The 13,886-nt window shown below is 45.6% G+C and overlaps 1 protein-coding gene across 9 annotated transcripts in view; it reads right to left on the bottom strand.

Annotated features, from left to right (window-relative positions):
- TJP2 (tight junction protein 2) overlaps positions 1-13,099 on the bottom strand; it is a 67,382-nt gene extending 54,283 nt beyond the window's left edge. For 2 of the 9 annotated variants that reach the window (XM_075447236.1, XM_075447237.1), the window contains exon 1: positions 12,882-13,099. The gene's annotated coding sequence lies outside the window, so the exon portion shown is untranslated. The other 7 variants (XM_075447232.1, XM_075447234.1, XM_075447235.1 and 4 more) reach the window with 7 other exon arrangements.
- Positions 13,100-13,886: the final 787 nt, after the last annotated feature.

Raw genomic sequence — 13,886 nt, 5'->3', positions numbered from 1 at the left:
CATGCTTTAGCTTCCCTGGCAATCACGTGGAAACAGGCTTGAATAAAGGAGATACTCGGCAATATTTACGCTTGTAGCAACACTGCAAACTTCAGTTCAAGCACTGTCCCTCACCAGGCATCCACACAAGCCTGCACACAAGGCAACAAGGCGTTTTTGCAAACTAAACAGGGTACAGACAGGAAGCGTGCTTATATTCGCTTTGTTGCATCGGTCCTCTGCAGAAGGCATTTGGGCTTTTTGTTTTTAGTCTGATACCTTAGTTTGTGCAAGATTGTACAAAGTTAAGCTAGTAAGAGCACTGTATCTTGAGCATAACCTCAGGGAGAACAATCAGATACATGCGTTCCAGTGATTTTAATTGGTAACTTAACAACTCCAGTTGCCAAATGATAGAAAAGAAACAATTCCCAATGTCACTTTTGACTCCTTCCCCTGTTAAACAGGCCTCAGCTACCCGTCTTCCGCACAAGCAGTATGCTAGCTTCCATTCAGCATCCCTGTCAGAGGGCTCCTCCTCTCCCCACCCTTTGTCCTAGCCCTTGATTATCCACTGTTGGAAAACAGAAAATGAAAGGTTTAACCAAGATGAAGGAGGAAACTTTTACAGAAATAGAAACAGAAGCCAGTGGTTAGGGTTTGTTGGCTGGGATTTGTTTTGTTTTTAAAAGCAAACCAACGTACTTCTTGATAATCTTAATTCCTCTAAAAAGCACCTTTCCAAAGAGTTCCATTTTCAAAGAAGGATATAGCCAGACTTTCCTAGAAGGGTGTCTTATCCATACTTGTTATGGTTTTGGGATTTTTTATTTTGCTCTTCAGTGTATATGCTATTTTTTCATTGTTGTTGTTCTGGTTAATACTCCATTAGTCATTTCTACATAGCAGGAGAGCCATAAGAAAGAGACACTTGAAAGAATTCTGCAGAACTTCCCCAATTATCTACACTTCTACCCTGCATTTTGTTGATGTGTCCTGGCACCTGCTTTTTCCTGAGCACAATCATAATGAGGTGCCAGGTCCAAAAAAGCAAACTTCAAACTTCCAAGATACTTTAAAAATACACTGGTCTCAGATGAACTTCTTAAAAACTTCAGAAATGCAAGCACTGCCAGACATCACCTTGTGAAACTAGAAGGTCCTCTTCCCTCTCTGCTGATTCTTCCTGCACAAAAGCACCTTTCTAAAAGTAATAAACTACTGTTCTAGATAAAGGCATGATTTCTGAAGTCATAGAACAAAAGGATGCTTAATATGAGTGTCTATGATCACTGAAGAGCAGCAAGGAGCTATGCTGTGCATTATGAACAAGCATCAGCTTTGTTGTTCCAGGGTGTAGACAGAATACTACTCTGGAGGCTGAAGAAAAGTTACACAAGCAAGCTAAACCCAAACTACCACTGCTGTGATCATTTTGCTTCTGCGTGAAGATGCCAGGAGTTATAAAACTCAATCCGTCACAGAAATCACATCACTACTCCAAGCAAAAATGGAGGTAGAAAAACATACTTTAGAATGCCTTTGATGTGGAAATGTATATGAATGCCTTAGCAAAATAATATATTTGCCTTTCCTGCTTTCTTTTCTGCCTTAGTCTGGATTTTTAATCGGATTTTCACAAATTCCAAGTGATGGCACTGGAGCTGGCGTCACATTCTAATGTTATTTTTTATTTTAGGAGATGATTACGAGAAATAAAGGAAGCATTTGAGCTAAGCATGCATCTGAATTTGTGCACTGAGGAGACGACAGATGAGTACCTCTATCCTACATTCAGTATTAGGTTTTGGAAACTGTCATCCTGGGTTTGTGTGTGTGGTCCCCCCCCCTCCCTTTTAGAACACCTTTTTTATATGAACGTGACAGGGTACCTCTAGAAGCTGAGTGATAAGCTAATGTTAGCAAAGTGAGTTACTGATTTGCTTATTTCAGTTGTATAGAATAAGCAGTCTGTAACTACAAAAAGAACAGCACTTTTTTCTTCAACTCACAGTTCACTTTGCTGCAGTTGCTGGTTACCAGCCTTCAGTTTGCTGGAAGTTTTAATGAAAACATAAAAAGGATCCCTATTACAGTCCAATGACAACAGCTTTTCTGCTTTTGTGAAACTGTTGGAAGGGCAAATCCAAATACATCTTAACCAGTTTGGAATTCCAGGCATGTGCAACAATCGCATCAACTAAACCTCTCCCTGAAAGCAGGGCGATGCCAGATTAAGAATGCTGGAAATAAAAACAAATATTAGCAGGGTAGTGTCTTTTGCACTTTGACACTGACTAACACTCCGTAGATGAAAGCCAAGTAGTCCTAGTCACAAAGCAAAAAATAATGGATGCTAAAGTTAGCAAGTTTCATTTTTAGATGGCTTGTTTCAAGCTGTGACTCCGGCCAAACCAACCTACTTGAAAACAAGAAGGATTTCAGCAAGAATGTACCGTTACCTTCCAGTGCAGCTCCTCAACGTATCAACAGCAATCACATACCATTTTATCAACATGTAAAGAGTGGACACAAAATTCAAAGAGACTGGCATGTAGATAACTTAGATGAAACAATGAAAGGAAGTCACAGTCTAGGACACTCCACTGTCCTGTGTCCAAACACATTGTACTAAAAACCTCTTTAAATGTGCGGATCTTTAACAAAAAGCCCTACAAGCACAGATTAACACAACACCAGAAACTCAGGACCAACTTGAAGAATACTTCTGTTGAGAAGAGGCTGGAAACTGTTGGCATCAGTATATTTTCTAGACTAGTTTTTGTGGGTTTGGTGATGCAACTAAAGAAAAAAAAAATCGTATGGTATGTATTTTAATTGCTTTTACTGTTGCTACCACCATTAGAGGAAGTGCTCTTGTGAAAAAATTACAGGATAAATCTGAATGCAGTTACAGCCAAACAGTCACAGTTTTACTCCCAAGCTTTTCTTTGAAGTCTTGCTTACACAAACTATTCCAAACCAGTACAAATATATTAATTGCTCTCGAACAAACGCCTAGCACATTTTGCACTCCTCTGCAATGTCTGAAACAGGTGACAGCATTCTAACATCTAACAAAAACAGGAGAGATGAGAAGGTCTGTGAAGACACCCATCCACTGATGCTACTTGTATAGGGGAAGGTGGGAGACAACAACAATCCCCTTTCACACACACCATAAGTTTATGAGGGAAACAGTTATGAACAGAAACAATTTTCTGAAGCCTAATATTCAAGTTGTGTGGTACAAGAAAGCACTCTGAGTTACTTTTAACAAAACCAGAATACTCAGTATTTCGCATTTTGACATTAATAGCCTTCATTGACTTCTCTTTTAACAACTACAACTTCTCTTCAGGGAAACGGTATTTCTAAGTATGATGAACTCTTGCTTCCTAGCAGAGAAGGAAAACTGCATAAACAAAGAAGAGTGTTTTTCTTTTCCAATTCTAGAAGCTGCTAGTTCTCTCATGGATAAAACTAAAATATGTACATTTTTAAATGGAGGGGAGGGGGGAACGCAAACATACATCAGCTTCGTAGTAAGCAATGAACAGAAAACAATCATTTAATTTTCATTCTGATGAGTATACACCTGTTCATCTCTTCTGCTCTTCAGCAAACTCCTGATTTAGAAATAACACCACCTCCTATTTACTAGCCAAGGACAAGAAGTGCACAGAAACCACAAAGTTTAACTACAACTGCAGAAGATACACCATTTGAAAGGTACAAAAAAATTTTACCTGTTTTATGAATGACTCTCCTCGTTTCTGGCAATAAGTTTTAAAATCCCGTGACTCAAGGTGAGCACAGGTTTCCCCATAGTCACTCACCAGTTGCTTTTTAACACTTACCCTGGATGTTGCCACAGATTTGCATGTCTACCCTCAGGAAGCAGCTCTCTCTTGTTAAGGGGAGTAATACCTATCGCTGCTTCTAAAATAGTTATGTATTTCTTGTACCGCATCCTGCCTCTCTCAAGAGTTCCACCACGCTAAGTTATCATCCAAACGCAGATGCTGCAACTGAAGTCATGCCTCTTCACTTATCTGAACTGCTGCTTTTCAAAACATGCTGTGAGTTTGATGCATAAGAATAATGCTTTGTCCCCTCTCCCAGGCTTCAAGAGTTAGTAGCAGAGAGAAACCAAAGAAAAACTCCCACCAGATTCCCCAGAAACGTCACTGTTACATAATTCGATCTTTGAATAAGACACTAATGAAAATGACTGAAGAGACAATCACAGTTCTAAGCCTGGCCAGATAATGCACACGCTCCAACTGACTAATCCTTTGCTAAATCTCTGCTGTCTATAATCTTTCAAGTACTAATGGAGCACTAGGTAACTTCACTGTCAAATCCATCCAGGGAATAAGAGAGATCTGCACAGGAAACTTCAGACTGCTTTAGATGCTGTGACAGACAAAACCAGATTTCTCTTCAACTTTTCTTCTTGGCACCAGAGAGCTCTGTACATTGGAAGTGTTGCAAGGGATTTATCTGATCTGTTCAGAAAAGGCATGGAGAAACTCTTCCTCACATGACTTGTATTGAATTAACAAAGCTGAAGACTCCCATTATGATACCTACTAGTCATTCAAATATGCCTCACACGGTGCCAGAAGACACTTTCCGTGTCAAAATCATTCTAGCCACGAGGTAAGTAACTGTGCGTGCCAAAGACCTCGGGTACTACCTACAAAGGCGGAGACAGATGTACATGTTGAAGTAACAGTGACAGTTTGGAAATGCTACAGCATTGTCAAACTGCAGCATTAAGAGAGACGTACTTGACCACAAAAGACTAACTAAGGAATTGTTGTTGTAATGCTATTCAGATAATAAAAAAGATACTAATATTTTATATATAATTGTATATTATATAACTATTATGTATTTATGCAGTAATACAGTAAAAAAATGCAAAAAGAACAGATGGGACAGGAAGACTAAAGACTTCAGCTACAACTCCCTCCATAAACTGTGCAGTTTAGTTATTCCTTAGTACTATTAGGCATGTCTATATTTCTGTTGGGGTGACTCCATATTGCATGCTACTTATTTAGAAACCGCTAAGATGAAAACCACAAGTTTTCATTACTTCTACTGTAAAATATTCCGCTCTTAACAAGTTTTGTATAACCACTGTCAGATCCTATATTACTTAAAATCCTGTGTTTCCCATACTTGGCATTTAATATTTAGCCAGATTTGTAGGTTATGTTAACACATGCACACAATGAACTCTCTCAAGTTACTACTAATCTGTAGGACTGATTTTAGAAGAACAAAATAAAATTAAGCCTTTTTTAGGTTCGGGGAGTACCACTACAAACAACTGCTCGAGGGAAAAATTTAGTTTTCACCTACCTAGTTGCATGCTGATATGTAAGGAATACGCAGTCTGATAATTTGTGGTGTATGAAGAACGTTAATATATTAAAAACACAGAAATGAAATTAAGCAAAGAATTACTTCTCCAGGCCTTAACTAGAACTTCAAACATCTGTATACAAAGTATTAAGAAGCTTAGGAAAACGAGGTACTACCAGAAGTCTGCAAGCACAGCTAACGTCATTAAGCCTGCAGCCTCCTGACTTCTGATAGCTTTGGCAGCCATATTGCCAAGGCAGTACTGACTAGAAGACAATATAAGAAGTGGACAATCTTTTGACTACTCCTGTTTTTAAGAACCTTCTGACTGCAGTAGTCCATGTCAATATTCAATTCTACTTAAACACAGAAACATTTTGATGAAAATCCAGCCTTTCCTCCAAGTCAGTTTTGTTAGCAACATCGGTATTACTACAATTTCTCCTATGAAGTTTTGGTACTTCTTTCTGTCCCCCTCTTAACACTTATTTCAATCCTAAATTTTCCCCTTACAGATCTCAGAAACAGTTCTTACAAAAACTTCCCAAAATGCTTTTCAAAGCCAGAGTCCTGTGCAAAGTCTAAAAAACATTTAGTGCCGCTCTGGTCCATCTTCCACCTCTTTGGGCAAAACCAATTAATTCTGATTAGAATAGCTGCTCCACAACTAGCGTTGTACACAGAGAAGCCAAGCTCACACAATAAGCACAAGTTACTCCCAAATACTGCTTTTGGCTAAATGGTTCATGAAATCTCCGGATATCTAGAGGGAGTAGGGAGTAACACTGACTCACAGTTTATCAACTTCCTTCAACTTTATTTGAAAACAGAAATTCAAAGCTGCTAGTACATCCATTGTTAGTGAAGGATGGCTTTTGCAGAGCAAACAAAAGGTCTAAAACATACCTTCACCCATTGTTTCCTGTTGGTGAGTTATCACCTGCTCCCCTTCTTCTGGCTTTGTATTTTTTCAGGAAGAACGAACACAAAGTTTTATTGGAAAGAACACAGCACAATTCTCCCAACTGGGAACACACAAGTGAACAAACATAACCTTAGCATTAAGCTGTTAAGAAAAGTATTTGTGTCAACTTCAGGAACTCATGTTCCTCAGCCACATTCAAAAAGATAACAGCAAGAAACCGTGTCATAGTTCAGCTAAAAAGATTCTTTGCTTATTCACTATACGGCATTCTCTGCTAGCCTTCTCCCTGGGGATCTCTCACATTCATTACTAATCAGTTTACAAAACAAAGAAAATCTAGTAACATTCATTTCTATCAAACTGATACAATGCACTGTGGCAATGTACCAGACAGCTTGGAGCACTTGTCACAGCCTTACCAAGCTACACTGGCTATATGGAAAGAGGACTCCATGAAAACTGCCAGCTTTTCTTTATCTGTTCCAAAGTCCTCTGCTCTTATCTATGCTTTCTTAGCTGAAACTGAGCGGGGAGAAAGCAAGTTTCTGTCTTGGGGCAGTGATTTCAACCTGGCTCAAATTATACACATGACTTTTGCAAAAGCAGTTCTGAAGTTTGCTTGTTTTCATTCCCGCAGTAAAAATTGTAAACTCAATTGAACCGGATGGTTTGGAAAGTAAGACATGTTTCAGGGAACAGGGAAAGAACGACAGAAGCTCTTTTCTGCATTAAAGAAACATTTATGAGATCAAGCAAAAGCTTCCTTTTGCTCTAATCCTTGACAGATGAGAACAGATTTATACTCCCTTAATTAGATGCAGAGCACACTTCATGTAAAAACTTATGACAGAAGCATGATCACATCTTCAGTCACTTCAGAGGCAACTACAAAGGAGACAACCATTGCCCAACACAGCCACAAATTAGCTTACATCTTCGGAAAGAGACAAAATTCTCTTCTTTCTTGTCTCACAAAGATCTCTGTGACACCTACAGACCAAAGAATTTTCTCATGATGAGAACGAAGAAACAAAGGTCTCTTCCTACGTGCCTTTTCTTGCGTGACAAGGATAACTACGACAGAGAATTCTTAACTTCCAGAATGTGCATGTGTTTTGTTTGGACCATACAGCTAAGAAATAGCTTGGAAAACCATCAACGCATATGTAAAGCCCAAGTATGCTGAAACAATCTTGAGGCAAAGGAGCACCATGGACCAGATCAGAGGCATGGGGGGGGGGGAATGGTTTCATGGAAAGAGTAGACGAGGACCTGGAAACTTCTTTCACACAGCTTCATGGATGGCAGTTGCTTTTGGCCCCTCCTGAGAGCTGGTCCCTTGCCCGAGCAGTCCATATGTTCCTGGAGATTCTCAGAATCAGCTTATATAAAGTTATGCTAAGGAGGCTAGAGACACCAGCAGTCAAATCTGCTGGCTATTAAGCAGAGCTAGATGAGGAAGCAGATGTTACAGAGAGCAAGCAGGACTACAGACAACCTTGCTGTTAACGGTGACGTGGGTTCAGTGATTTATGTGTTTTCCATGCTGTCTCTTATAACAACAACAACAAAAAAGACTAACGAGGCAAAGCAAATAACAAATAGCTTGAACAAATATGTGAAACCTTGGTTTAGACGAAGTTGAATATTGTTGAGTTCAGACTCAGTTTATCAATACAATGCAGGCTCACGTTAAAAAATTAGTTTGGTATGACGGAGTAATGACAACAAAATGCTTTTGGGAGAGGTATTATTGCGCAAATCAGAGGAAAAATCCAAAGTGGTCCAAAATATCTGAACTCATGCCTAGCTTAATGAAAATATACCTAACTAGACACCCTAAATCTGACATTTCACATGTATACAGACCACATCTGAGATGATCTGCATATCTTGAAGAAGTAAAAAGAAATTTCTCAAAAGCAGTTCTGGATTGCTTGTGCACAACAAAAACAAAGACAACAGCATGGAAAGGGAGCAGGCACTGGGAAAAATTAGAACAAAAGGGGATTTATAATTTTGCTTGCACACTTCTTAGTGGCTCTACTATTGCATCACACAGTATTTTTGTCTGTCATTTTCATATGTTACATGTGAAAATACAGCACTAATGAGTTCCATTTTCTTCCTAGATTAGGAACCATGGTTATCTGAGGTTCCAACACTCACGTAGACAATGAGAATGCTGACCTAAATTCAGGAAGACTTGGGTAGCTCATGTTTCCTAAAAACAAAGGCTGCAGCTGATGAATACACACTAGGCTAGATGCCATGCGAGATACCAGACCACAGCTTCCACAGCTCACTGAGTCATTACTAGGCTTGGATCATAAACATCCTGACTAAGTCGCAACTGCAACAGTCATCCAATGTTGAATAGAAAGGAGTTGCCACTATTTGCATTCTCATTTGAAACAGAGATCTACACTATTCCCTAGCAACATGAATTTTAAAAAAGCAATCACCTGATTTAAAAGTAAACAAAAAACAACAATCACAAAACAACCAGAACCCCACCCAAACATTAAGAATTTAAGTTGTGAAATGACCTGGAGTAGACTTCACTGTGGCATGAAGATGTTTAATTCCCATGCTGGAGTCAGTACCCGTGTTAATTATGTAATATTTCAGTAAAAAATAACCTCATCCCTCTACTGTCAAATGCAGGCTTTGTTTGGTAAAAAATATATATAAATACCTATATAATATTGCAGGAAGTTCTAAGTGCCAATTTATCTATTCAAGGAGGGGAAAAAAAAATAAATTTACTTTCTGAAGTGGGACCCAGATAACCATAGTACTGGCAAAAGGCCATTTAAGGGCAACCGAAGGCTCCGGAGACTCTGGGGACAAGAAGCAAGCACACTTTACAAAGGAGCAGACAGAACGATCTAACACAGTGCTATTCTTTCCGAGGCAGACAACAGGTTCAGATAATTGAGGAAAGCACCTCGTGACTGAATAGCTTAATTTCAACAAAAGCATCTGGGAGAGAAATCTGTAGAAATTACACCTGAGTACTTCTCTGGGGATTCCCAAGCAACGTCAGAGTACTTGGTCACGGAAGTGAAACCAAGCCTTTAACAGTGAAGGATGACATACACTGGCACAACCAGCCATATCCACTTCGGTGCTGCAATCTGTGTAGGCAACTCACCATTTGCAAACATTCTTTACTGTGGCAAGATCCGTGTGTCAGAACACAGGCCTACAAATACACGCCCTGTATCCTTATTGCCATGTTTGTTTCACAAATCTACTGTCTCATTTTTTGAGGATTCTTCTAAAAGTTTGCAGCAATTCAACACAATTTGAGATTCACATGCCTTACGCAGCTGATGTCAAGGAGCAACTGTCAGATTTAATAAACTCTTTTTCCCAGCAATGAGTATTTTCACACCTTTTTGAAAAGAAACCAGACTTGAAAATCTCTAATCTCAACAAACTGTAGCTCTTACACCACGTCAGTGCTTTCTTTCCCTTGTTATTAGAATGACTCGTTCCAGGATTACTACAATAAGATAAAACTGATGCAGCCAAGGCATGACAAAAAAGTTACACCATTCTTGAGAACATAAATACGGTTATTTCAGCAATTAAAAGAGAACAGTCTTATAACAAGAGATTTCCTTTACCCTACAAGGAAGTTCTGGAGGCAGATGATGTTGGTAACTTAAAACACATACACAAACGCTATCATCTAAATTTGCTTTAAGTTAAATGCAGCTTTGAAGCAGTCCTGAAGTATTATGCCATTCCCCAGTTGAGGATTACCATGATCCAGGAATTTTCTGATGCTTTCCAGCATCTAGGTTTTACCAAGGTAAAACACATCCCATTTTGTGACCCATGTCAGTGCCTAAACATTAATCACCAAGAAAGATTTCCTGGTTGTCCTTAGAAGACACTGAACCAGGAAAGGATTAAGCAATCAAAAAAGTATCAGACACTTAATTACTTTGATGCTTCATTCTGAAGAGCTCTGTTGAGATTACAGTTTATGCAAAGTATTGGGATCATCCCAATTCCACTGCGCAATTCCCAGTACTCATCCTTCGTCTCACAGAACCCTGGCACAGTGGCACCAAGCACGGCACCAGTTATCGGTTCTGCCACACAGGGCAACGCAGAACGCAGCTGAAGGTAGACGCAGTTTCTCCAGTCCACAGCGGCTTCCTTTTGCAAAGGGCAGAGGAGTCGCTACCGCTACTTGAATGCAATGTTTAGGGCATCAGAAGATGTTTGCATATAACAGCCTGGAAGCAATGGTAACAGTAAACTCACCTAAAAGTCAAACGCATGCAGAAAGCTTCCTCAGAAGCCTGACAAAAGCCCTCAGAAGCACCAGGTTAGACCAAGTGCAAAGCTCACTGACGATGTCCCAGCGGCACACACCTGCTGACGACCTGCAGAGCCTGTCAAAGTCTCCTCACGCAGCCTGAGGACCTGTCAGCGAGTATCGGCTCACACAAGCAAACTTCCCGTGCTGCCCAGTACCTGGTCCTTCCCACGCAGACCTTCTGGGTCCTGAGCAGGGCCACACTGCCTGGCAGAGCTTACAGATGGATCCTTCGGCTACCAACGCTTCGGAAACGAAAGAAGCAATATTTTATCAGTCGCAGTACGTGTTTGTCTTTCTCCGCTTTCCCCTGAACCGCAGCTGAGTCACAGTCCTTCACCGTAAAACTCTGCTGAGCAGCCCAGACGGCCAGTCACCTCAGCGCGTTTCAAAACATCCCGCCTTGGGGGCCACCCCCAGGGGCTGCGACAGGGCCGCCCTCCGGAGCGGCACAGCTGCGGGGCCGAGAGCTGCCCCACGCCGCCCCCGCTGCCGGGCTCAACGCCGGCTCACAGACCCGAAGCCGGGGAGCGGGTCGCCCGGGAGCCTGCAGCCGTGCGGGACGGGCGGCCGCCAGCGAAGCGGTGCCGGCGCCTCAGGGACGTTCCCAGAGAACCAGCCCGCGAGGCGGGTGGGAGGCCCCGGCGCGAGGAGGGCGCGCGCGTGCCAACCGCGGGAAGGACGCGGCTGGGGGCGGGGGGCAGCGGGGCCGCGCGGCTCCCGGGCCTGCCCGCTCCTCGCTCTTCGCAGCTCCCCGGCGACTGCCCCTGCCCCGCCCCGGTTAGGCACGGCCCGGACCGCGGCTGGATGCGCCAGCACAAAGAGCTCGGGAGTCCCGCGCGTGTAACAAAGGCAGCGCGAGCCCCCGCCGCGGGGGAAGGGCGGGAAGGGGGGGCTGCCGGGGGGGCCCGCCCCGCCCCAGGGCACGAGGACCCGGGTAAACAAAAACCCCGCCGCCCCGGCGGCCCCGCTCCCGCCGCCCGCGCAGCGCCGCGGAGAGCTGAGGGGACGCCGAGCCCCGTTAGGGAAGGGCCGGTCCCCGGGGCGGGGGGACCCCGCGCGCAAAGGCGGCAAAGCGCGCCCGGGGGGCGAGAGGAAGCCAGCGGAGGCGGCAGCAGGGGGCGGCGGAGCGCCGCACCTGCCCGGGACGGGGGGGGGGGGGGGGGGGGGGGCGCGGAGCCGGCGGCAGCCCGGGCCGCTCCCCGCGGGGATACTCGCCTTCTCGCGGAGGCAGCCCCGGCAGCAGGAGCAGCGGTCCCGGGAGGGGGCCCGGCGCTGGCAGCGCGCTCCCTACCCTGCCCTCGACCCGGCACACCAGGGAGGGCTGCGACGGCGGCGCCGAATCCGAGCCGGAGCCCGGGTGCGGGTCCGCTGCGGCCGCTCCTGCCGAGCCAGGCGATTTCCTGCCGGGGCGCGGGGGAGGCGGGGCGAGCTGCCGCGGCAGGTGCCGGCCTCGCCCCCAGGTGGGTCGACGGGGAGGGGAGCGGAGCGGAGCGGAGCGGAGGGGCGGCGGGACCCCGCCCGCGGCCGCCCCCGCCTCTCAGCCCCCCGGCTCAGGGACGGCCTCGCACGTTAGCACGCACCCGCTCCCTCGCTCGTTGCCTCTCGCAGGCGTCGGCGGGCGGGGGAGCAGGAAATACCGGTTACAGCCCGGTGCTCCGCGCCGCTGAGTCACGGCGGCGGGGCCGCACCGGCCGCCTCGCCCCCCGGCTGTTTCCCGCCCCGTCCCGTCTCCCGCGAGGGAGGCCCCGGCGCTGCCCCCAGCCCGCCTCCGCCGGCCGGCACTGTCCGACGGGCGGGCGGCCCCCGCTGCTGGCCGCCGGGGCGGCCGGGCGGGACCCCTTGGCCGCCGTTGCTCTCGGGGTGCGCCGTCCCCCGGCCCCAAACCTGCGACGCGGCGGCTCCGAGGGGCCGCGTGTGGGCACCGCCGAGCCCCCGGGGCCGGCCGAGGGCAGGGCCGCGCCGTCGCCAGGCCGCGGGACGCCCGGTCCCTCCGCCAGTCGCGGCAGGGCCGCTGCCCGAACCTCGGCGTGTCGAAAGGGCGCTGGCGTGCCCCGGCACCGCCGGTGTCCCGCGGCCGACGGGAGGCCGGCCAGGCCCCGCAGCCCCGGCGGCGTTCTCCGGAGTCGCGTTCCCTGGGCGCTGAGAGGCCAGGAATCCCTCATCCGCTCTCTTAAGCGGCCGAACCTCATGCAAGCCCCTCTAAAGTTAAACCGTACACTCACCCGGTGCCACGTCGGTGGAACAAAACTTACTTACGGGTTTTCTTGTCTGTTGTTAGTCGCCGGTGGGAAAGGGCGGACGGTTTCTCAGCAGATGCGAAACATTCTAGATCCCCACAGCATGTTCCTAATCAGATTGGTTTCTTCCTCGGTCAGTGCAGACGGTGTTAGTGCGGCATGCCTCACACAGAAATTAAGATAACGAAGGCAAACACCGCTCTTCGTCGAAGGCACTGGACTTTGGAAGGAGGCACCGCGAGAGCCGACTTTAGTGACAGCAAATACACAACCACAGAAAAAGCCTGCTTGTAGCTGTAGTTAATAATTAACATACATCTGCATGCAGCAGCCTTCAACTGACTCCCGCAGACTAAAAGGCCCCAACATCAAAATCGAGTTAAAAAAAAATAAAAGGACCAGTTCAGTAACTGGACGTTTTCCATCAGCTGCAGATGGGCTCAGGGATCAGCACGTAAGGCAACACCGCATTCGGGCAGAACCAAGGGGTGGGGAGCGGAAACCCAGTTCTCCTTCCAGGTATGTGTCAGGTTATTTGGTTTACGCTGTGCTGGGTGTCCGTTTCCTTAATGAATGTTTAAAAACTTCGTCTGTTAATTCTCCAAATGTTCTCCTTCTTCTGAAGCTGCTTTTTGTACTAGTGGCCTTAGGATGCTTAGTGAATGGTTCTGAAGTGCTGTGAAGAGGAGTAACATTACTGACATATTTAACATTCCCCTCCCTGTTTTTTTTTAGTAGAACAGTAGAGAACATTGATGCAGAAGAGCCTACAGCAGGAAACTAACAATGCTTACGAAGTTCCTCATTGTAATACTGATCCCTTAGCACAACTACAGCGACACAATCAATCTTTAAAACAATTCAGCAAACAGGAGAGGGCGGCAACAACATTGTATCGCTTGTTTTAAACATCTGTTGTTCCCTTATCTAAACTCGTCTGCCTTTCCTCAACCCGAACTCCAAAAAAAGTTTGCAACTGATAACTGTTTAAAAAACTTTATTTGTTCATAGCTCTGTTTATTCT

This window comes from Opisthocomus hoazin, chromosome Z, assembly GCF_030867145.1.
Source record: "Opisthocomus hoazin isolate bOpiHoa1 chromosome Z, bOpiHoa1.hap1, whole genome shotgun sequence".
NCBI lineage: Eukaryota > Metazoa > Chordata > Aves > Opisthocomiformes > Opisthocomidae > Opisthocomus > Opisthocomus hoazin.
The sequence above is the reverse complement of the archived record's forward strand: the minus strand, read 5'-3'. Positions and strand labels throughout refer to the sequence as shown.